This window comes from Pinus tabuliformis, chromosome 5_2, assembly GCF_031772625.1.
Source record: "Pinus tabuliformis cultivar Carrire ecotype Pingquan chromosome 5_2, CPIR1, whole genome shotgun sequence".
Lineage (NCBI taxonomy): Eukaryota > Viridiplantae > Streptophyta > Pinopsida > Pinales > Pinaceae > Pinus > Pinus tabuliformis.
Genome location: NC_142306.1, coordinates 947,993,347 through 948,017,955, shown reverse-complemented (window position 1 = coordinate 948,017,955; position 24,609 = coordinate 947,993,347). Strand labels below are relative to the sequence as shown.

At 36.4% G+C, this 24,609-nt stretch overlaps 1 pseudogene; it reads left to right on the top strand.

Annotated features, from left to right (window-relative positions):
* The first annotated feature begins 11,808 nt into the window (after positions 1 to 11,808).
* On the top strand, positions 11,809 to 12,864 carry LOC149162395 (ABC transporter B family member 25 pseudogene; annotated as a pseudogene).
* Positions 12,865 to 24,609: the final 11,745 nt, after the last annotated feature.

Here is a 24,609-nt window from a genome sequence, read left to right as displayed (position 1 = left end):
AAAGGATCTCTCAAGATATTCAGTTGATGAGCTACATGCATCACTGATGACTCATGAGCAGAGGTTGAGTAGGAATGAAAACTCATCTCTTGAGCAAGCCTTCAAGACCCAGATGTCCTTTGGAAGAGGAAGAGGTCAAGGAAGAGGAAACCGAAGAGGAAGAGGCAGAAGCCAGAATAGAGGAGGAAGGAACAGCTCATCAAATGCACAAGGAAGAGGCAGCAATCCAAATCAGAACCAAGGTCAAGGCAGCAACCAACAAAGAGAACAGTATCAGGCTCAAGGACAAAGGTATGATAAATCTAATGTTCAATGCTATTATTGCAAAAAGTATGGACATTATGCTAGTGATTGTAGAAAGAAACAACATGATATGAACAGCAGACAAAGTGCAAATGTTACAAGAGAAAACAACAGTCAAGAAAATGTCCTGTTAGCTTGTAACATGGCTGAAACACATAGTGAGGACATATGGTTTTTAGACTCAGGTTGCAGCAACCATATGACAGGGAATGTAGCCCTCTTCTCAGCGTTAAATCAGAATTTGAAATCAGAGGTCACACTAGGAACTGATAGTAAAGTGTCTGTTATGGGAAAAGGGGAGGTAAAAATATTTTCAAAACAAGGAGAAAGGAAAACCATAGCAGATGTATACTATGTCCCCGGAATGAGATGTAACCTATTGAGTGTTGGACAGCTTATCCAAAAGGGTTACAATGTTTACTTTGTAAATGATGTGTGCACCATCATGGACATACCACCCAGCAAAAGATGCATTGCTGAAGTGAAGATGACAAGGAACAAGATGTTCCCTCTCCGAATCCGGGCAGACATGAAAAACAAAAGGGAAATGGCAGCAGTCACCCAAGAGGCCTTCCAAAGCGTGCCAAAGGATGAGAACTGGTTATGGCACTTGAGATTCGGGCATCTAAATTTTGGAGGTCTAAACTTATTGAGCAGAAAAGGAATGGTAAAGGGATTACCATTGATAGAGAAGCCGGACAGCCTTTGTGAAGGTTGTATATTGGGAAAACAACATAGAGAAAGTTTTCCATCAGGGAAAAGCATAAGGGCAAAGGCACCCTTAGAGATTATCCACTCAGATTTGTGTGGACCAATGCAAGCTCCATCATTAGCTGGCAGCCTATATTTCTTGACATTCATTGATGATTTTACAAGAAAGACTTGGATATATTTCCTCAAGAACAAAAGTGAAGTCTTTGAGAAATTCCAAAACTTCAAAGCACTTGTGGAGAACCAAAGCGGGCTGCACATAAAAGTATTGAGAACTGATAGAGGAGGTGAGTATATCTCAAATGAATTCCTAAAGTTTTGTAGAGAAAATGGGATTCATAAACAGTTTACAACTCGGTACACCCCACAGCAAAATGGAGTTGCTGAAAGGAAGAACAGGACCATCATGGAGATGGCAAGGAGCATGTTGAAGGCAAAGCATTCGCCAAATGAGTATTGGGCTGAAGCTGTACATTGTGCAGTTTATATACTGAACAGGTGTCCTACAAAAGCAGTCATGAACAAAGTGCCAGAAGAGGCATGGAGTGGGAGAAAGCAAGGAGTCACCCACATGAGAGTTTTTGGGTGTGTGGGCTATGCACACATTCCAGATCAGCTAAGGAGGAAGTTGGACAGCAAAGGAAAGAAATGCATCTTCATTGGATACAGTGATGAATCCAAAGCCTACAGGCTGTACATTCCATCTACCAAGAAGTTCTTTGTCAGCAGGGATGTTCAATTCATTGAGGAGGAAGCTTGGGATGGAAGCATAGAGAAAACAGTGAACATTAAAAACTGTTTGTCTCATGATGAAGATGAAGAGGAGGTGGCTGAAATGAATCCCCAAACAGCAGCACCAACACAAGGACAGCAAGGTACACCATTGAGGATCAATGAGAGTGCTTCTCCAAGCACACCACAAGGAGGAAATTCAAGTGCATCTTCAAGCACTTGCACACCAAGTGAAAGAGGTAAGAAGTTTAGAAATCTAAGTGACATTTATGATGAAGGAATGAATTCCTTATTTGCCTTGTTTTGTCATGTTGATGATCCTATCCATTTTGAAGAAGCAATTAAAGATAGGAAATGGATAGAAGCTATGGATGAGGAGATCAATGCCATAGAGAGAAACAAAACATGGGATTTGGTTGAGCTACCAAAAGGCAAAGAAGTCATTGGTGTGAAATGGGTCTACAAGACCAAGAGCAATGCTGAAGGCAAGATTGAAAGGCATAAAGCAAGGCTGGTTGTCAAAGGCTACAAGCAGCAGTATGGGAGAGATTATGAGGAGACTTTCGCCCCGGTTGCAAGAATGGAAACCGTGAGAGCAGTGCTGTCCATAGCAGCTCAAAACAAATGGAAAGTCTACCAAATGGATGTGAAATCAGCATTCCTAAATGGAGTGTTAATGGAAGAGGTCTATGTGGAACAGCCTCTCGGATATGAGAAGAAAGGTGAAGAGCACAAAGTGTGCAAATTGAAGAAAGCTCTTTATGGGCTGAAGCAAGCGCCAAGAGCATGGTACAGCAGGATAGATTCATATCTATTGGAGAATGAATTTGACAAATGTGAAGGAGAACCCACAGTCTACATCAAGGAAAAGGATGGTAAAATTTTAATTGTTGTCTTGTATGTAGATGATGTTATTTTCACTGGAAATGATATTTATCTTATTGAGAATTTTAAATCAGTCATGAAGAATGAATTTGAAATGACTGACATGGGTTTGTTGAGATACTTCTTAGGCATAGAAGTAGATCAAAATGAAAAAGGAATTTTTATATCTCAAGCAAGATATGTAAATCAAGTTTTGGGCAGATTTAAGATGCAAGAATGCAAGGCAGCCATCACTCCCACAGTGATGGGATTAAAACTCAGCAGAGAGGACAGCAGCAAGGATTTTGATCCTAGCCTGTACAAAAGCATTGTGGGCAGCCTTATGTATTTAACAGCAACTAGGCCTGATATTATGTATGCTGTTAGTTTGATTTCCAGGTTCATGGAGAGGCCAAAGGAGGCACATTGGCAGGCAGCAAAGAGAATTTTGAGGTATGTCAAAGGCACTAAAATGTTTGGAATTTTATATCATGCCTCAGAACATTCAGATTTGGTTGGGTACACAGATAGCGATTGGGCTGGAAGTGTAGATGATCGGAAGAGCACTTCCGGTTATGTTTTTAACATGGGTTCAGGAGCCATCTCATGGGCTTCTAAGAAGCAGTCCATTGTAGCATTATCTACAGCAGAGGCAGAGTATGTGGCAGCGACAGCAGCAGCATGTCAGGCAGTATGGATGAGAAGGATGTTGAGAAGCTTAGGCCAAGAGCAGGCAAAAGCAACAGTGGTCTTTTGTGACAATAGCTCAGCTATTGCTTTGTCAAAGAATTCTGTGTTTCATAAGAGAACGAAACACATTGATACAAGGTTTCACTACATCAGAGAATTAGTGAACAATGGAGAAATTGTCCTCGAACATTGCAGGACCCAGGAACAGGTTGCAGACATCTTGACAAAGCCACTGGTTCAGAAGAGTTTCGAATTTTTGAGAAAATGCTTGGGAATGACTGAACGTGCGGCTGTTAAAATTAAAGGGGAGTGTTAAAATGTTAATTTGAACAGCGCGGTGGAGGTTTTCGAAAACCAGCCCGGTCTCCCCGCACCACCATTCGCTGAAGGCGGTTTCCGTAGCGGAGGCTCCGAACACCCTCACTCGCCGCCACGCGTCCCATGTACGAGCGACCGAAAACTGCTTTCCCCGGACGCTAAAGTCCGTTTGTTTTGCTGGAGGTTGGTGTGCGAACCTCGTTGGATCAGCCAAGTATTTTGGACGCGCGATCTCCGCCGTCGATCTCCGGAAGGTGCACGGGCCCACGACAAGTCAGATTTTGCGTGAAGTTTTTGTTGACCGCCGAGAAGGGGATTAAATGCTTTTAATGTGTTTACGTAGTTTTGGTGGCGGCCATTAATGAGATAATGGGCATACGTCCCATGTGTTTAATATAGTCATGGGCATATATTATTATATGTTTTTTTATATATTTTTTATGATGTAGTAAATAGACTACGTGCGGTAGTTCAGTTTTTTTTTGGGGATGTATGTTTTATATAAAACATTGTGTCGAGCCCGTGAGTGTATGTAGTTCATGTAAGTTTTTTTTGTTGTGAGTGGTGGTTACGCATGTGAGTGCGATTGTCTTTGTAAAAAGCACAGCAGTGCGTTATAGAATTTGGAATGAAATGTTTTGTTTTTAGCCATTGAAGAACAGAAGACAATTTTTGTAATATCCACAGCAGTGGAAAATCTGTGAGAGCAGCAGAGTTTTTTTTATTCCCTCTTTGCACAGAGGAAGAAATATGTAACAGAGTTTCAGTTTTAAATTAATAGAAATGTGTTTGTGACTGTGTAATGCTGTGTTCTGAGTGAGTTTGTTTTTTAAGAGGTTGTCTGCAAAAGATCCTGGACAGAGTAAACAGAGCATTGTCTCTGTGGTGAATTCTATTTGGTTTTGGTATTTCTCCATTGAAAAATACCCAACAACAATGTGATGCCCCCCTTTCAATTCCTTGTCGTCCAGAAAAACTTGCAATCCCTGGTCACGAAGCCGACGGTAGAGACAAGTGGCGAATGTGTGTTTGCAATCAGGGCCACGATGATTAATAAAAACATCGTAGCGGGGATACCAGGTTGAGGCAAAAGAAGGAGCGGTAGAGAGACTAGAGGCGATTTTAAGCTGTGTCATTGGAATTGGACTCTGGATGATTGCTGTAAGGATGAAAATAGTAACAATAAGCGCAGTGATCACTGAAAACTGCAGGTGACCATGCGCATAAATAAAGCGGTCTAAGCTTTCAAAACTGGGATCGATCTGGGTGAAGAAAATAGTAAGAACAAGAGGGTGGGCAGGACATAGATAGCAAGCTCATTTAATGGAGCAGTCAATGCCTTCAGTCCAACGCATCCCAAAGGAATGGGATTTTACGGGTAAACGGCGTGTGGAATACGGAAATTTTTTCCATAGGCCAGCGAAGTTTTCAAAACCATTATAACAGTGTTGTCGTTGTCTACCGAGGCCACAAGTCCAGCGAAGTTTTCAAAACCATTATAACAGTGTTGTCGTTGTCTACCGAGGCCACAAGTCCGCCGGGATGGTGAAATTTTGACAAATTAAAAAGTTGAAAAAAATAAAATTTTGAGAGTGATTAAATCTTATGTTTTTTTTTCTTTTGAGAGTGCTTAAATCTTATTTTTTTTATGTTTTTTTTTCCTTTGAGAGTGCTTAAATCTTATTTTTTTTCCAGTCTTCCAGGTTGGCTGAACATGTGGAGAAGATGAAGTACCATGTATGTATTGAGGAAGCTCATGTTATCGCCAAAGTGGCGCATTTCTATCCCCATAAATTTAAGGAAGCTATAGAAATCGAAAAAAGACCTAGAAACCTCAATAGGGATGAGGGATGGAAGATTAGTAGTTGTTGGATCAATGCCCTCTCCTCCTAGCCACCTCCCCATTTTTCCCTCCTTCTCCCCTGTCCCGGCTAAATTTCCTTGGGTTTTTCTTTTTTTTTCCCTCCTTGCCTTGCCTTGTTTGATTGTTGTCATTTTCCCTTCTAGTCTCTCTATTCTCCTTCACTCTCTCCATATATATATATATATATATATATATATATCCTTTTATAATTGGTTTTTTTTTCTTTATAGATAGGAAAATTAATAGGTTTAGGTCATGTGAGTTGTTTTTCTCTAAAAACTAATTTGCATAACAACTAATTAACTATTTATATATTTATTCAGTAAATGATTTAAAGTTTTGTTTTCATAATATACATGTATTTAGTTCTCCATATATATATATATATATATATATATATATTCATCCTTTTTAGATCATTTATTTGTGTTTTAGATAGGCTATTAATAGGCCAGGGTCTTGTGAGTTAATTATTATATCTTATGTGTATAATATTAATAATAAATGGAACTTTTTCACATAATAACTTATTGACTATTTACTTATTAAATTAGGAAGGTATATTTTTACATATCTTTCCTTACTATAATATTGATGTATTTTTTTGTTTTATAATTATTTCACAATATGCAAAATCATTTAACTAGTATTCTTATTAGCAGTTTTGAGTTAGCCAAAAAACTAACTTCCTTAATGATTTACTAACCATTTATATATTTTTATTATAATTAGGCAACTAATTTATTAATTTAAAAAAAAAAATCAAATGCTTGTAATATATATAACAATAATTTTGATAATAATCATAACTTTAATAACTTTTCCTCTCTCTGAGTCAATTTGGCCTGTCAAATTTAACTGTTTCTTTGTCAAAATAGTTGTTTTGTAGTCAAATATAGCCGTTGGAATATCTGCTCTCCCTATTTACCCTGTAGCCATGATCTGGTTTTTCAATTTGCCTTCTGGATGAACCACACTCGTTGGTTCGAAACGCGTCAATAAAAATATTATAATGTGATCTCCACCAAAAAATTCTTCTCATTATACTTAAAAAAATAAAAATAAATTAATTTTTTTTCCCTTATAGTAAAAATAGATTCAACCCAATTCAAAATCCTGTAACCAAATTAACTAAAAAAATTGTCAAAACCATTATAATGGGATACTGAAGTTTTCAAAACAGTCAAATATGACGGCTGTTCAGATTCGAAATTCCAAGAATAGTGCGCTTAGTAATGACGATCGGATAAAATGCTTTTGTTACCCACGATCAACGATCACACAGAACTCCACCAAACACCATCCATTCCACCTAACATCGCGGACTTTGGCCTTCAACGTATTTTCGCAATGTCGATGAGTGAAACGACATTCCAAGCTAACCACTCCCCCTTCGCCACGTTTCGCACTTTTCCTGTCATATGATGTGTTGTTCGTTTTTGTAATTGAGTGCACCAATTTAGCTATAATAGCGGTGAAGACATATAAAGCCATTTTCTGTTAATTGCCAATCAGGGTAGGAATTTCAATCCTAAAGCATTTGTCAAATTTGATGAATAATTTGTGTGTCACATTGTGTTCCCGTTGCGAATTAACTAGCATTTGCACGAGATGTTGCAAAGGAAACGCCCTAAGGCATAAATTTGAGAAGAATCATGAGATAAAGAAAATCACTGAATAAAATTTAGTAAACAAAATTTCATTCAAAACTTGATGATAAAGAGAAATCACTTACATTATACTTTTATATTTTCGAGAAGAATCATGAGATATAGAAAATTACTAAATAAAAATTAATAGACAAAATTTCATTCAAAGTTTGAAGATAAAGAGAAATCACTTACATTATACCAACCCGTAATTAGTTAATAATAACCAAGTGAGACTTTAAATACATTCTTGGGTCAAGAATGTTAAAGTATGTTATGAGGGTTAAAAGAGGTTGAAAAATAAAGAAATTAACAAATGCAAACAGATACTTTTCTTTTAATTGAAATGATATAATTCGATAAAACGTGTTAAATTCAAACAAATTCCTTAAACTTTTGAATTCAAAAGATGTAGATATCAATTTCAATGAATATAATGTAATTTTCCTTTTTAGATTTTGAAAAAATAGCCTAGTATCATAAAATAGAAATGTGTCAAAGCAAAAAAGTCCACCTAAGAAACAATAATTTAAATTTTTTCCTATAAATTTTTTCTACTAAAATGTAATAAATAATGCATAAAGTAATGCTCTTTAATTGTTAATGAATGGAAATTTTCCCACCTTTGTTAGACAAATTCTTATATATCGAGAGGAAAGTTTAAAGAGGACGACAGTTCTGACAGGAAACCAAAAAAAGTGGCAGCGTATTTGGTACAAGTTGTGATATTACGCAATAAGCTAGTGAGCTAGTGAATAGATTCGCTCAAATGTTGTACTAGCAAGGCTAAGACATGACAAAAATGGTTGGTTAATGAAGGGCGCTCTGCTTTATAGGTTTGATGTAGCTGGTTTTTTTTTATAACTATGACAATGAGAATCAACATGGTCAACAATCTTAGTCCCTGTAAGTGTTCCATAACTCGATTTTAGCAGAGCATGGAATTTTGATCGGTTGTATTAATTATATTTTGGATATTTTTAGTGTCGCATGAATATTTATGATATAATCTCTCCTAAGATCAAATTTTATTCCTGTCAACAAATCCGAAACTATCTCCTTCCTCGGAGAGAGCTTCTAGGACAACTTTTCAGAATTTGAGATATCTAATCTGCACAAATATTTTAAAAAATTGGTCATCTATGTATCCGCGGAAATGGGCGGTTCATATAATAGTTTCCGGCATGGAATTTTTTTTTTAAATATATAATATTTCAAAATATTCTAAGAATTTGGAATTCGTAAACGCAGTGAGGAATTTATTTTTCTAAATATATAATATTTCAAAATATTCTAAGAATTTGAAATCCAGTTAAATGCTTGGTAAATACAAAATAAAAATTTATTTTTCTAAATATATAATATTCTAAGAATTTCGTCACAAAGAAAATAGAAAACAGAGGAGAATGAAATGGGGAAAAGAAAAATAGAGAGAGAAGGCAGAACAATATGACGAGAAGCAAATAGAAAACAGAGGAGAATGAAATGGGGAAAAGAAAAAGAGAGAGAGAAGGCAGAACAATATGACGAGAAGTAAATAGGAGATAACAGTTGTAAAAAGTTCAACTACTTCCCATAAATCTTTCAAAATTCAACTTTTTGAAAAACTTGACAAGTAAAATATACATTTTTTTCTCCAAACAAATTTAAAAATTTTGAACAATAGAGATAAGAATTCTGTACATTCATATTTCAGGGGAGAAATATGTCATTGCTTTAAGCAAGGCCAAATATTATTCATAATATCAGTGTACAAAAAGACTGGCAGTCCGAATAATATCTTGGTGACCCAGATTCTCTACCAAAAATACATGTCACCTCTTGTTTGTTATTGACAAGGATTCACTCTGAATATCCAAGTAAAATAAATAGATGAACACTTCGTGGGATAACAACATGATAAACCAAGGCATTTTTGTGTAGCTTTAATCCCAAAGATGACTAACACAATGATTTGAACAAAACCCTCCAAACTTCCATGCCTTAACTTCGTCCTTGATATCATTAAATTGTTTAAGTGTCCAGTCATGTAACATACTCTATAAAAGTACTACTTCTTACATAAAACAAGATAATCATAATAGAGTAGTTATTCCCCTATTCCTTCTGCCTGCCACAAATAATAAACCATCAGTGATGGAAAGAAAAAACATCTGGAACTTCGTTGTGGAGGTTCCAGAAAGATTGCATAAGCATCATTACCTTATATGCAGTATTTTTCCTTCATATAAAACATTCACAGCCGAGGGCAGCCAGAATGTTAGAATCCACCAGTGGTCTCTCCCGCATAGAAATGAACATGAGTCCTCTGAAAGAACACGCAAGAACTTGCCCTATAGTAAATATTGTTGGTTTCCTTAAAGGGTCCATCTACCAAAAATGATATTTCACGTTCAACACTCAAAATATCTATAAGATAAATTCTCCTTTGGAGAAACCATTGAGAAACCCTTAAGCCATCAAGAAATTGTTTAGCAACAAGAAACTCTAACTATTAATTTTTTCTTAACTATTAACTATTAATCTGACAGCCTCTTCTGATCTTTATACCATCTTGGATTTCTTCTCTCTTTATGCTAGAGGATTCATTTAAAGTTTAAACTTAACCAGTCCATGTGGTTGCTTCATTGGATCCTTGGTGTTAAGTAGAAATTCTGTGATGTAGGTCGAAGTTAATAGTAGCAATGCAGCTCCTCTCTACAAGTTCTTGAAGTTAGGCAAAGGTGGGCTTTTTGGTAATGGAACAAAGTGGAACTTCACTAAGTTTCTGGTGGACAAAGATGGGAATGTTGTAGAACGATATGCACCCACTACGTCTCCATTGAGCATCAAAATCTTGGAAAAAATCTCTTTGTTAATTCCATGTATCATATATGAAGATCCTTGTTATCACTAGCTCACTATATAATTACTTTGGTGAAAACTTGTTTTTGTGTGCACCAATGACACCAAACTTGAACTAAGGACACCCACAGGGAGATATGTTGTGAAGAACATCACTCCTTGGAAAAAGCAAAGAGATTGTATGCAAATTAGAACACAGAATAAGCCATGACGTTGTCAAGAATAACATGCTGTTAAAAATTAAGTACCTTGTTCTTCAAATCGATGCCTTATTTACATTGATGATGCAATAAACCATGATCTCCAGGGTGATATAAGGCCTAATACCTATGTTGCATCATATGCAAATGCAGAATAGAATCAGATTTTAATTTGTATTGACCTTGCCAGTCATAAGGCCTATGTTTCAAATAGCTTATATAGATTATAATTTTATTCCACTGAACAAACAACTGTACAACTTTAGTTATGTTTGCCTCACAGCAGGAGTAGCAGGCTTGTTTTCTTGGCCTTTTATCTTCTGGTATTTCTCAGCACTCATGGAAATACTAAGATGGCATGTATCTAGCAGTGAATAATTTAGTATAATTACTCAAATCCATATTAATGCATGATCTATGATGTGGTTAACGCTATCAAATTCCTTGATGCAACAATTTCAATGTTAAGATGGATGTGTTCTAGCATTCTTCTGAATAACTTCATATGACTGCCAGGTTGGATAACTAATAGGCAAGGTATATTTTTAAATAGTAGATATATAAGCCCTATTTGATAAACCTGACCTGAAGTGTAGATGGATCCCCATTGCAAAATAAATTTATTGAAATGAATATCCAATTTTGCAATGACACTGAATTTCTCCCTTACGGTGTTTGTTGATTTTTTAGATTGATATTTGGGGTTTAAGGAGACCATTTTTTCTCCTTTGAATGGATGGGAATGAAAGCGATGCTTATTTTTGACAGGGCAGCCCAAGCTATATTCCCAGCATTTGTTAATGGATGGTATTACGAAATGCCTAACAATACCTTGGTATGTATCTCTCTATCTTCATCATCGTTGTCACACTCTCTCAAACTCACACATGTCTGTCTTACAATTTCTTTCACGTGTAGTTTGTGCTGGAGAAGGCCAAGGAAACTGTTGCTGGCCACAATTTGGGTTCTGTTGGACTAGAAGCTGCCAGTGCAGAAATCTCAGAATTGGCTTCAAAAGTGTCCAGTGAATGCCTCAACAATGATTTTTCTAGTTTCCCTGAAATGCCATCATTATACAAGTAGCATCAACATATGGTACATGCTATGCATAGCCTTAATCATCAATTTCAAGTCAAATATTTTTCAATGGAGAGTTGTTTGACATCAAATGAGAGTTCTGAAAAGAATTTAGTTCCGATTATGCAGAACGCTGGCAAGATAAGATTGAGAACATTACAGAATATAAATGTACCTTTTTGGTAGACTGACACTTCAACATCACTGATTGTTTTTAGTGAAGATAAGTACTTTTCTGCTCCTAGTGCAGTCTCTAAAAGAATGGCATGTTGTAATATCTTGTCCCTCAAAAGCATATCTGTTATCTCCCTCCTGATTTACTGTGCAACCATCTTGACTCTCCTTGGATGAGCCATGCATATAATCTGATTTTGTTTTGGGAATTTGCTAAATTTGGGTCCATGGGAGTACAGGTAATTTCGATTTGGGGTTCTGTTAAATTTGGGTCCAATGGAGTATTCAAAATGTTTGAGAGTAGACAAGTTTAAAGAATGTACTGTTTTTGTTGTCTAGGCATCAACCATGAGTGTATGGAGGCACTGCTGGGTTGCAGGAAATGACTATAGACATGTTTGATGAGCTAGGAGTTGCACCATGTTTCGAATCAACAGTGAACGATGTGTTGATATTATCTAATATTTGTTCATCTATTACACCTGTTAATGCGGGTGCCTACTATAATCAGACATTTTTAGAAGATATAAACAAGGGGCAATCTATTTTCATGTTTACTACACTCGATTTTTCAGGGGAAAGTACCAACCTGGAAGCAAAATTGATTTTCATGCACTCATTTAAAACCAACTGGCAAATTTTGCAAGTAAGTATTTTGAGCCAGGAACCTGTTCTTTTCAACTGCTCAGTAGTAGACAATATTCTATATGGACTGAAAGGCAGAGCCAGCACTGTTGACATTGAAAATGTTGCCGTACATTTCAAAAACCTTTAGACATGTTTTAAATCTCGTTTGATTTGAACTAGAAACATGCGACTTGTATTGTCAAATTGAGAGTACAATTAGTTGCTTCATTTGAATATTTCCATGAATATGGAATTCTCCTAAATTTGAAACATTTTCCACTTTTGACTCAACAAATACAGAGAATGGCCAATGCCCATGAGTTTGTATCAAATTTTCTGGAAGGGTACAATACACTTGTTGGAGAGCATGGTGTGAAGTTGTCAGGGGGTAAAAAACAGCGGATTGGAATAGCAAGGGCATTACTGAGGAATCCTCATGTACTTCTTTTGGATGAAGCTACGAGTGCTTTGGATGCAAAGAGTGAATACCTGGTTCAGGTGATACCATGACCCAAACCATGATAGCCTCTTTGTTCTTCTATTACTCTTGATTTTTCGTCTGATCTTATTTTCTTCCTTAACAATGCCCTTGCTTGTATTTAATCAGGATGCCATGGACCAATTGATAAAAGGACAGATGGTTTTAGTTATAGCACATAGACTTTCAACAGTCTAAAGTGCAACTACCGTGGCAGTTGTGTCAGGCGGTCAGATAGTTGAAAGTGGTACTCATGAGGAATTGTTGAAAAAGAATGGTATCTATGCATCTCTAATTCGAAGGCAACTGCAAGGATCCAAAACTAAAAATTAAGTTTTCTTAGCCCGAACGAACATGGAGCAAACTACCTGAGTTGCATTTCATAAATCCATACTACATTGATGGCTAATTACATCTAGTCTGAATCTCTGATACCAGAGTCACTAACACAGAAATTTGACGATTAACAATTGTTAGATGATCCTTGCTTATAATTTTATGGAAGGAAATCTTGTTGAATATTTCATGTGTTTGGGGTTGTCTCCTGGACTTATTGCAAATCCTACTTACTGTTTATTTTATACTTCTTAATGAAGATAATGCTCTTAAAAATCACGGGAAACATAAATTGATCTTCTTATGCATGGACTACTAAGAGATGTAATATATGGTTAATTCAGACTCTCAACTTCTCCATATTCTTTAACCCATCACACTGCATTCCAAAATATCTGAGGAAAAAGTTACCAAAACTTGTTTACAGTGCCACCGAGTGAAAGGCTGATGGACTCAAGGGTAAGAGAAAGTATCACGAGAGAATAACTATCTTGGCTGAAGAGCATGTTGCTAATTGCTTTTAAATTGTTGAATTCATTACAATGTAGTCACTGAAACTAACAGTAAAGTAGTTTGAAATCCTCTAAAAGAGTGTTATTGACAAGGATTCACTCTAAATATCCAAGTAAAATAAATGGATGAACACTTCGTGGAATAACAACATGATAAACCAAGGCATTTTTCTGTAGCTATACACTTCGTGGAATAAAAACATGATAAACCAAGGCATTTTTGTGTAGCTATAATCCCAAAGATGACTAACACAATGATTTGAACAAAACCCTCCAAACTTCCATGCCTTAACTTCTTAATATCATTAAATTGTTTAATCGTCCAGTGATGTAACATACTATGTAAAAGTACTACTTTTTACATAAAACAAGATAATCATAATAGAGTAGTTATTCCCCTATTCCTTCTGCCTGCCACCAATAATAATCCATCAGTGATGGAAAGAAAAACCATCTGGAACTTCATTGTGGAGGTTCCAGAAAGATTGCATAAGCATCATTACCTTGTATGCAGTATTTTGCCTTCCTTCCGTTCTATGGTATAAAGATCAAAGAACTTGTCCTCCACTTATCACCAGGCGTTCTATTGCACACACAAGGCAAGATTAAAAAATAATATGTTTGCCTCACAGCAGGAGCAGCAGGGCTTGTTTTCTTGGCCTTTTATCTTCTGGTATTTCTCAGCACTCGTGGAAATACTAAGATGGCATGTATCTAGCAGTGAATAATTTAGTATAATTACTCAAATCCATATTAATGCATGATCTATGATGTGGTTAACGCTATCAAATTCCTTGATGCAACAATTTCAATGTTAAGATGGATGTGTTCTAGCATTCTTCTGAATAACTTCATATGACTGCCAGGTTGGATAACTAATAGGCAAGGTATATTTTTAAATAGTAGATATATAAGCCCTATTTGATAAACCTGACCTGAAGTGTAGATGAATCCCCATTGCAAAATAAATTTATTGAAATGAATATCCAATTTTGCAATGACATTGAATTTCTCCCTTACGGTGTTTGTTGATTTTGTTGATTTTTTAGATTGATATTTGGGGTTTAAGGAGACCATTTTTTCTCCTTTGAATGGATGGGAATGAAAGCGATGCTTATTTTTGTCAGGGCAGCCCAGGCTATATTCCCAGCATTTGTTAATGAATGGTATTACGAAATGCCTAACAATACCTTGGTATGTATCTCTCTATCTTCATCATCGTTGTCACACTCTCTCAAACTCACACACGTCTGTCTTACAATTTCTTTCACTTGTAGTTTGTGCTAGAGAAGGCCAAGGAAACTGTTGCTGGCCACAATTTGGGTTCTGTTGGACTAGAAGCTGCCAGTGCAGAAATCTCAGAATTGGCTTCAAAAGTGTCCAGTGAATGCCTCAACAATGCTTTTTCTAGTTTCCTTGAAATGCCATCATTATACAAGTAGCATCAACATATGGTACATGCTATGCATAGCCTTAATCAGAAATTTCAAGTCACATATTTTTCAATGGAGAGTTGTTTGACATCAAATGAGAGTTCTGAAAAGAATTTAGTTCCGATTATGCAGAACGCTGGCAAGATAAGATTGAGAACATTACAGAATATAAATGTACCTTTTTGGTAGACTGACACTTCAACATCACTGATTGTTTTTAATGAAGATAAGTACTTGTCTGCTCCTAGTGGAATCTCTAAAAGAATGGCCTGTTGTAATATCTTGTCCCTCAAAAGCATATCTGTTATCTCCCTCCTGTTTTACTGTGCAACCATCTTGACTCTCCTTGGATGAGCCATGCATATAATCTGATTTTGTTTTGGGAATTTGCTAAATTTGGGTCCATGGGAGTACAGGTAATTCCGATTTGGGGTTCTGTTAAATTTGGTTCCAATGGAGTATTCGAAATGTTTGAGAGTAGACAAGTTTAAAGAATGTATTGTTTTTGTCGTCTAGGCATCAACCACGAGTGTGTGGAGGCACTGCTGGGTTGCAGGCAATGACTATAGACTTGTTTGATGAGCTAGGAGTTGCACCATGTTTCGAATCAACAGTGAACGATGTGTCGATATTATCTAATATTTGTTCATCTATTACACCTGTTAATGCGGGTGCCTACTATAATCAGGCATTTTTAGAAGATATAAACAAGGGGCAATCTATTTTCATGTTTACTATACTCGATTTTTCAGGGGAAAGTACCAACCTGGAAGCAAAATTGATTTTCATGCACTCATTTAAAACCAACTGGCAAATTTTGCAAGTAAGTATTGTGAGCCAGGAACCTGTTCTTTTCAACTGCTCAGTAGTAGACAATATTCTATATGGACTGAAAGGCAGAGCCAGCACTGTTGACATTGAAAATGTTGTCGTACATTTCAAAAACCTTTAGACATGTTTTAAATCTCGTTTGATTTGAACTAGAAACATGCGACTTGTATTGTCAAATTGAGAGTACAATTAGTTGCTTCATTTGACTATTTCAATGAATATGGAATTCTCCTAAATTTGAAACATTGTCCACTTCTGACTCAACAAATACAGAGAATGGCCAATGCCCATGAGTTTGTATCAAATTTTCTGGAAGGGTACAATACACTTGTTGGAGAGCATGGTGTGAAGTTGTCAGGGGGTCAAAAACAACAGATTGGAATAGCAAGGGCATTACTGAGGAATCCTCGTGTACTTCTTTTGGATGAAGCTATGAGTGCTTTGGATGTAAAGAGTGAATACCTGGCTCAGGTGATACCATGACCCAAACCATGGTAGCCTCTTTGTTCTTCTATTACTCTTGATTTTTCGTCTGATCTTATTTTCTTCCTTAACAATGCCCTTGCTTGTATTTAATCAGGATGCCATGGACCAATTGATAAAAGGACAACGGTTTTAGTTATAGCACATAGACTTTCAGCAGTCTAAAGTGAAACTACCGTGGCAGTTGTGTCAGGCGGTCAAATAGTTGAAACTGGCACTCATGAGGAATTGTTGAAAAAGAATGGTATCTATGCATCTCTAATTCGAAGGCAACTGCAAGGATCCAAAACTAAAAATTAAGTTTTCTTAGCCCGAACGAACATGGAGCAAACTACTCGAGTTGCGTTTCATAAATCCATACTACATTGATGGCTAATTACATCTAGTCTGAATCTCTGATACCAGAGTCACTAACACAGAAATTTGACGATTAACAATTGTTAGATGATCCTTGCTTATAATTTTATGGAAGGAAATCTTGTTGAGTATTTCATGTGTTTGGGGTTGTCTCCTGGACTTATTGCAAATCCTGCTTACTGTTTATTTTATACTTCTTAAAGAAGATAATGCTCTTAAAAATCACGGGAAACATAAATTGATCTTCTTATGCATGGACTAGTAAGAGATGTAATATATGGTTAATTCAGACTCTCAACTTCTCCATATTCTTTAACCCATCACACTGCATTCCAAAATATCTGAGGAAAAAGTTACCAAAACTTGTTTACAGTGCCACCCAGTGAAAGGCTGATGGACTCAAGGGTAAGAGAAAGTATCACGAGAGAATAACTATCTTGGCTGAAGAGCATGTTGCTAATTGCTTTTAAATTGTTGAATTCATTACAATGTAGTCACTGAAACTAACAGTAAAGTAGTCTGAAATCCTCTAAAAGCATGTTATTGACAAGGATTCACTCTGAATATCCAAGTAAAATAAATGGATGAACACTTCGTGGAATAAAAACATGATAAAACAAGGCATTTTTGTGTATCTATAATCCCAAAGATGACTAACACAATGATTCGAACAAAACCCTCCAAACTTCCATGCCTTAACTTCTTATCATTAAATTGTTTAATTGTCCAGTCATGTAACATACTCTGTAAAAGTACTACTTTTTTTATAAAACAAGATAGTCATAATAGAGTAGTTATTCCCCTATTCCTTCTACCTGCCACCAATAATAATCCATCAGTGATGGAAAGAAAAACCATCTGGAACTTCATTGTGGAGGTTCTAGAAAGATTGCATAAGCATCATTACCTTGTATGCAGTATTTTGCCTTCCTTCCGTTCTATGGTATAAATATCAAAGAACTTGTCCTCCACTTATCACCAGGTGTTCTATTGCACACACAAGGCAAGATTAAAAAATAATAATTGCGCATATTGCAAAAAAACCATCCATATCATTTCCCACAACTTTGGTGAAAATTTGATTATCTCTTACAATATGCCAAAGAAATATGTTACATGCACAACCTTGAAATGAAACTGAGGTTACCCCAATGGAAGTCCTTATGCCACACCTTGCGATGCAAACTGCATGCATGACGCACTCTAAAACCATTAGCCCCGATGAACCAATAAACAAATCCATAACATTTTTTACTTGGTAGCAAAAGCCCAAATTGATTGACTTCCTCCACTTACAAATCTGATCTCGTAAGCTTGCTCATCAACATTATGAACTATTGAACACTCGAAGACAATTTTTCCTACTCCCAGTGTTGATAATATCTGGCCTTGAAGAGTTTAATCAGAATGATGTCCATTTATACCTCAGGAATCAACACCCTGCCAAAATGCATGCCAATTTCTCCCATAAATGTCTATGTTGGTAATATCAACAAAATAACCCGCCAGCACCTAGTTCACCTTGTCGCAGCTCCTTTCTCCACTACTCTTCTAAAGGATCTGGACTCTAAATAATCCGCCGCATTCACCTAAAACCAAAAGCATATCTGATTAGCCATGTAGCTACACAGTATGTTCATGATCTGCATATTGATCCAATAGCAATTTCCTTAATAATGCTAACAAATGACACAGCCATTAACAATTAAAGCATCGTACCTATCATGATCATGTCGAGCTAGATATGTTGGCATAAACTCTTTTGATTTTGGCAATGGAGCCTCCCTAAACCATTCATGCCTGAGGGCTTCTTCTGATGTTATTCGCTGCACTTCATTGAACCACAATCAGCTTCAAAACAACATAATACCAAGCACTATTTAGTATTTATAACTAGGATCCCCAGAAGCAGTTAAGTAAATCAAAATAGAACAGAAAAAAACATGTAAAACAAAAATTGTATGGGTTTCCAGAACGAGTCTATGGGAGGAATGCCACCATTGAAATCAAACTCCCAATAATTTTGAAAGGTATGTTTCAGAGATTTTGGAGAAAGCAATTAAATATTAACTAAATTTTTTGAGCTTGATGAAGTTTAGGGAAAATCCATATCAAGATAACTATGTCGGGGTCCAGAGGAAGAGGTGAACCTGTAAAGACTAAGCACTATGTTAAAACCTCACGTAGTTGGAATAATTAAGGAGTAGAAGTTTCACAACTTTATTGAATTAGAAGCAAAAAAATAAAAAATAAAAAAATCAGAAGAAGCATTGAAGCATTGATAATCAAAACGAGATCAAGAAAATTTTTGACACAATATTAGATTAGATTTACTGCAACAGAACATGTGAGAATCATGTATGAGGCATAGAATACACCAGACATTGACAGGACACTAATTCTATTATTTTCTAGTTAAACATTTACTAAAATATGTGAAAATCATGAATACCCTCACTGTATAATAGAACCTCAACAACCTTCTTTATCTTCCACAGATACTTAGCATATCCCAACTACTAATCTTGCAGTGTATCATGACCTCCCACCACCACCAAACCAGGAGGGGGAGGAAAAGCCAAGATATCGGGCTCGGGAGGATTAGGCCCAAACACCAACGAGAGAAAGCAACAAGAGAAATAACGTGGGGGAGCAAATGGGGCTTACCATTGTCAAAGCTAAACCATGTGATGGCCTGCACACAATCGTAGTATGGAATGGAAAATTGGTGCTATGGTGATCGCCTGTAATCCACGAAGATCACTAACACTGCGTCTCTTGGTTAGCCATCTGCAAAAAATGTCGTAGAACACGAAATCAGAAGACAGGGTAGCAAATGCTCTGCCATGGAGATGCAAAGGGTTTTCCAATTTCATGCCATGGGTAGCAAACCCTCCACCATGGAAGAAAGAGACAATGGGCAATGACTCTGCAGTCTCGACAGGAATGAAGAGAGGAACCTGCACTCCCGTTGGGGCATGGAGGAGAAATATAACACTACTCAACGCATATCCAATACCAATTGTAGAGGGTATAGGGCTCTGTCGTTCCACTCCTGTGGTCATGATGAAAACACAAGGTTAAAGAAAGAATTTGTAAAATTGATAGTAAAGAAGAAAAACAACTTAGGGTTAACTGAAAACTCTTATAGAGCATTTATATGGCAGTGAATGGCCCCATTTGTTTGTAGAAAATGTCGTAGAACACGAAATCGGAAGACAGGGTAGAAAATGCTCTGCCATGGAGACACAAAAGGTTTTTTGATTTTGTGCCATGGGCAACAAACCCTCCACCATGGAAGAAGGATATGATGGGCAATGACTCTGTAGTCTCGACATGAATGAAGAGAGGAACAATACCAATCATAGAGGGTACAGGGCTCTACCTTTCCGCTCCACTCCTGTGGTCAAGCACCTGGAAGTAGAGTTGAACAAGAGCAATCCAGATAATGTCGAGAAGGGCAAGGGTCAAATTAATCGAATGGCTCACATTATTTTAATTGTCTAACACTAAAATCAAAGGCCCACAAATGTACACTATATTGAGAGGAGAGTTGATTTCATAGAGGAACGCCTTACGGCGTAATTATATAATTAATTAATGAAGTTAGGGTTAACCATTCATCCATGGATTTTTCTTAGTAGAAATAACAAATTAGGTATGACTTTTAATATTTTCTCCAACCATAGAAATCGAGTCTACTACGACTTCCCTCCTTCAAACCCCATAAGCATTCAGAGGATGGAAAGTGTTATGTTGTAAGGAAAGGTGAGATTGTGGAATAGAGAAAGGAAGGAATAATGGATATTAATTGTAATTGGCAACACCATATTATTCTCATTCTTTTACTTCGTTAAGGGCACATAAAGTTCATGATGTAGGTGACTATGAAGCTTGTGGATGAGCGATTTATTATTAGTTTTGTGAACGTAAAGTACAACCAGTATAACGTAGCCAGGATAATAAGAACAATTTGATTAACCACATGATGATCCACTCTATGGTTGTCCCTAATGGCTTGCCTTCCATTGATAATCCAAAGAAAAACATGTGTCAAGGGGATTAAAGATATGATGGATGTTTGCACATAGGAATGATTCTAAATGAGACCTTGAGACTTTACTTAATAATATCATTTGAACTATGGTAGTCGAACAAGCCAATGAAGTTATAAAAGCTTTCAAATCATCTAAACACCTAATTTATACTTCCAATATTTCCAATCTACCATGATCGATCTTGGCGGAAAATTATGAAAATGAATTTAACCTAGGGTGATTTAGTGAGGGGATTACAAAATCCATAAAAAAATCTATTTACAATTATTTCATTTGGATCTAGTCCAAGAATATGCATAGACTATAACTTTGCACCATTGGAAACAAAAGTAGTGTTAATCGTTGTTTTATATTGTCACTTCACCATCTTATGATCATAGCCTTATGTTTTTGTTCACATTGCACCCCAACATGGAGTAGGAAGTGATCCTAAACATGCACTTATGTTAATAATGTGTATATTCTAAAAAGAAGAATCATGCACACATGAAAGAATTAAACTTCATTTATAGTCTATGTCATGGTAACTCCTCAAATTCCCTCTATTGATCCTTTCCCCACTTAAAACTCTTGCCACTCACATTTATGGCATGGAGTGGTGTTGTTACTACTGAAAATGAGGTTATGAATTTCCTTAGGTATTGTGCTACGCCAATGAAACTCCTAACCTCAAAAACATTAGTAGGAACCAACCACCTGATGATGGCCTCTATCTTGGTAAGATATATCTTTAGCTCCCCCCAACCTATCATATGTCCTAGACACACTAAATATTGTTGTGTGAACTCACACTTCTTGAGATTTGTCAACACTTGGTGCTTTTTCAATGTCTCTAGTACCTACATCAAATGTAAGATGTGCTCCTCTGAGGTAGCACTTTATACCACTAGATAATGAAAATAAACGATAATGAATGAATCTATAAATGGGTGCAATATATCATTCCTTAACCCCATAAACCTAGTTGGTGTGTTACATAGGCCAAAAAAGGTTACAAATCACTCATACAAACCTTACTTGGTTTTGAAGGTGGCCTTCCATGTATCCTCTTCTTTGACCCGAACTTTGAGATATCCTAACTTTAAGCCTAGATTGGTGAATTATTTAGCCTACTGCAATTGATCCAAAGATCATATATCCTAGGAAGGGGGCACATGTTATTGAACATAATTTTATTTAACACCCTATAATTAATGCACATCCACCAAGTCCCATCCTTATTAGGCACAATTATAATGGGTGACCCACATTGTGAGGTATGTGGTTGAATAACACCCTATTCTACTAGTTGTTGCAACTACTTCTTCACCTTGTTCGCCTTTATAATAGACTACCTATACAACCCAATATTTGGTAATGGAGAGTTTGGCACCAATTGGATCTCATGCTCCACTTCCCTTTTAAGTGGTATCTCTTTAGGCTCCTAGAACACAACCATGTACCCCTATAGTAATTCTTAGAGTTTTTTTTTAATGTTCCTTAGTAGACCCCTCTAGGGATGACATAACTCTCATGGACTCTTCTACAGACTAATTTTCTCTTCAAAACAACAAAACATATTTCTTACTAGAAATGATTAACTTTTTGACCTAATTGACACTTATCAACAAAATATTCGATTTTCCCTTTTGTGTGTTGATTACCAAGGATATTTTTCCCTTGATCAGGTGGTATTGGGTAGATCTCCACATGAAGTCCGCATCCCACATGTACATATAGGGACTCCCAAACATAACACCACATACATCTAGTCTAACTACATCTGCTTCTGCTGCATCAATAAAGGCAACACCAAGAGAAAATTTGATTGTATGTTGTTTAGTTACCTTTAACTTTGCCTCCTTGCTGAACCATCCCAATGGATATGGGTTATGATGGTCATGATTGTCCAATCTCATTTTCTTAACTAGATATGCTACTATGAGATTCACTTGTGATCCTGAGTTGAATAGTGCATCACTTCTTGCGTTCTTGACCTATATCCTTATATGGAAGATTTTGGTTGTTATGTTTTTGAAGGCTACTTAGATTCACCCCCTTCTATATTGTTGTGTATGTAATATTCTCATCCATGCCCAAGGTACCTTCTACCTGATTACTCGACTCTATGGCCATGAGATTTGTTTTCTTAATATCTTCCTTTTGGTCCTTTGGGTTGAGATTTGAAAGCAACTTCCAACACTTCTCTATATGACCATCAATGTTACACTAGTTGCAGTGATTGTTGGGATATTTGCATTAGTAATTTGTGGCTATTATTGATCCGAAATATTTGATTTACCAACATTATCCAAAATGTTTTCTTCAATTGAATGTTAGCAGAATTACATGAATGAGCATGTAAAAACCGTATGCAAACACTTAAAGAAGAATCAACATAAAGGGGAGCATGAAACCATGCACAAAAAAGTTTGATAACACATTTCGTCAAATGTGGACTACATCTTCGGGCCCTGCTTTAATAGTGGTGGGAACATTTCATTCATCTCATCAAAAGAAAGGAAAGTACATGGAAAAATACATCATTATACCTCCATTTTTAAGAGTGACTTGAAATTAGACTATTCAAATTGTAACAATCATAGCACAAGTAGATATGTCTTTTCATCTTGATACTTTTGATTTTAAACATGACCTACTTCTAAAAGGTGCATTGTTATCTCAAATTTCGTGCCCACTAATTAATGATAAAGGCCGGTTTCTGCCATGACCGCTAAATTATACTACCTAGATGTGAAAACTGACTACACCATTTTTGGAAATTTCTGGTAATTTCAAACACAAAAGAACAAAGAACAATGCTCTGTTTTCTCCACAGGATATTTAACACAGGGAAGCTAAATTGTTTTCTGAGAACAGAGATTTTTGCAACACACATAAAAACTTTCTATTCATTAATAAACTGCCTGTTACATATTTCTTCCTCTCTCTTAGAGGGATTCACCAAGAACTTCCACAAAAAAAAATACTCTGTTTCAGCTCCAAATAAAACTTACATTTACAGCTGTAAAAATCAATCTCAATACATTTGCTGGAGCTCATTATATTTCATTTTCAACCAACAAAATAAATTCTTTTTCATTCCCACACTTCTGGTTTCATTATATTCATATTGCTGGAGAATACATTTCAATAACAAAACAAAAAAAACTTGCTTCACCCTTTTCATGCTTCTGCACTTGTTACATTACATATCCACCAATAAAAATTTTATATGCGCTACTGCACATTTCAAAATGCCTTCTCTGAAAAATTAACCCCTACTCTTTTCTTTTTCGCACTGCTGTGCCTTTTTTCTTTACATTACATATGCGAATGAACACAAAAATTACATATACCAAAACCAAAAAAAACTTAACAATGCATTGACTTACCCATACCTCCGTAAGTAAAAAAAACAATAAAATTAAAACATTTACCAACCATCCTACGAACCACATTAAATTTCATTAATGACTTTTATGGAGAAAAGAACTGGCGGTCAAAATAACTTTACGCAATCTCCAATTTCAGGCCTGTACACAACCATTGATTTAATCGAATGGTTGTCATCAATTCCCCGGAGGCTCCACTTGCACGAACTTTACGTCTGGGGGATGGGCAGTTTTGAAAACGTACAGTGGACACGCGTCAACAGGTCACACTGATTGGAGCCCCCTCCAAAAATACCACGCTCGGCAAAAGGTGGTGCGATAAGAAACAGGTGGTTTCGCTGGAATAAATGCGGGCAGTTGGAAATTACAGTTTCAACACTCCCCTTTAATTTCAACTGTTGGGTTATTAGTCATACCCAGACATTTCCTCAAAAATTCAAAACTTTTCTGGTTCAATGGCTTGGTTAGAATGTCTGGAACCTGCTCCTGAGTTCTGCAATGTTCTAAAATAATTTCTCCATTGTTCACCAATTCCCTGATGTAGTGAAACTTTGTGTCAATGTGTTTCGTTCTCTTATGAAACATTGCATTCTTGGATAATGCAATAGCTGAGCTATTGTCACAAAAAATCACCGTTCCTTTTGCCTGCTCTTGGCCTAAGCTCCTTAACATTCTTCTCATCCAAACTGCTTGA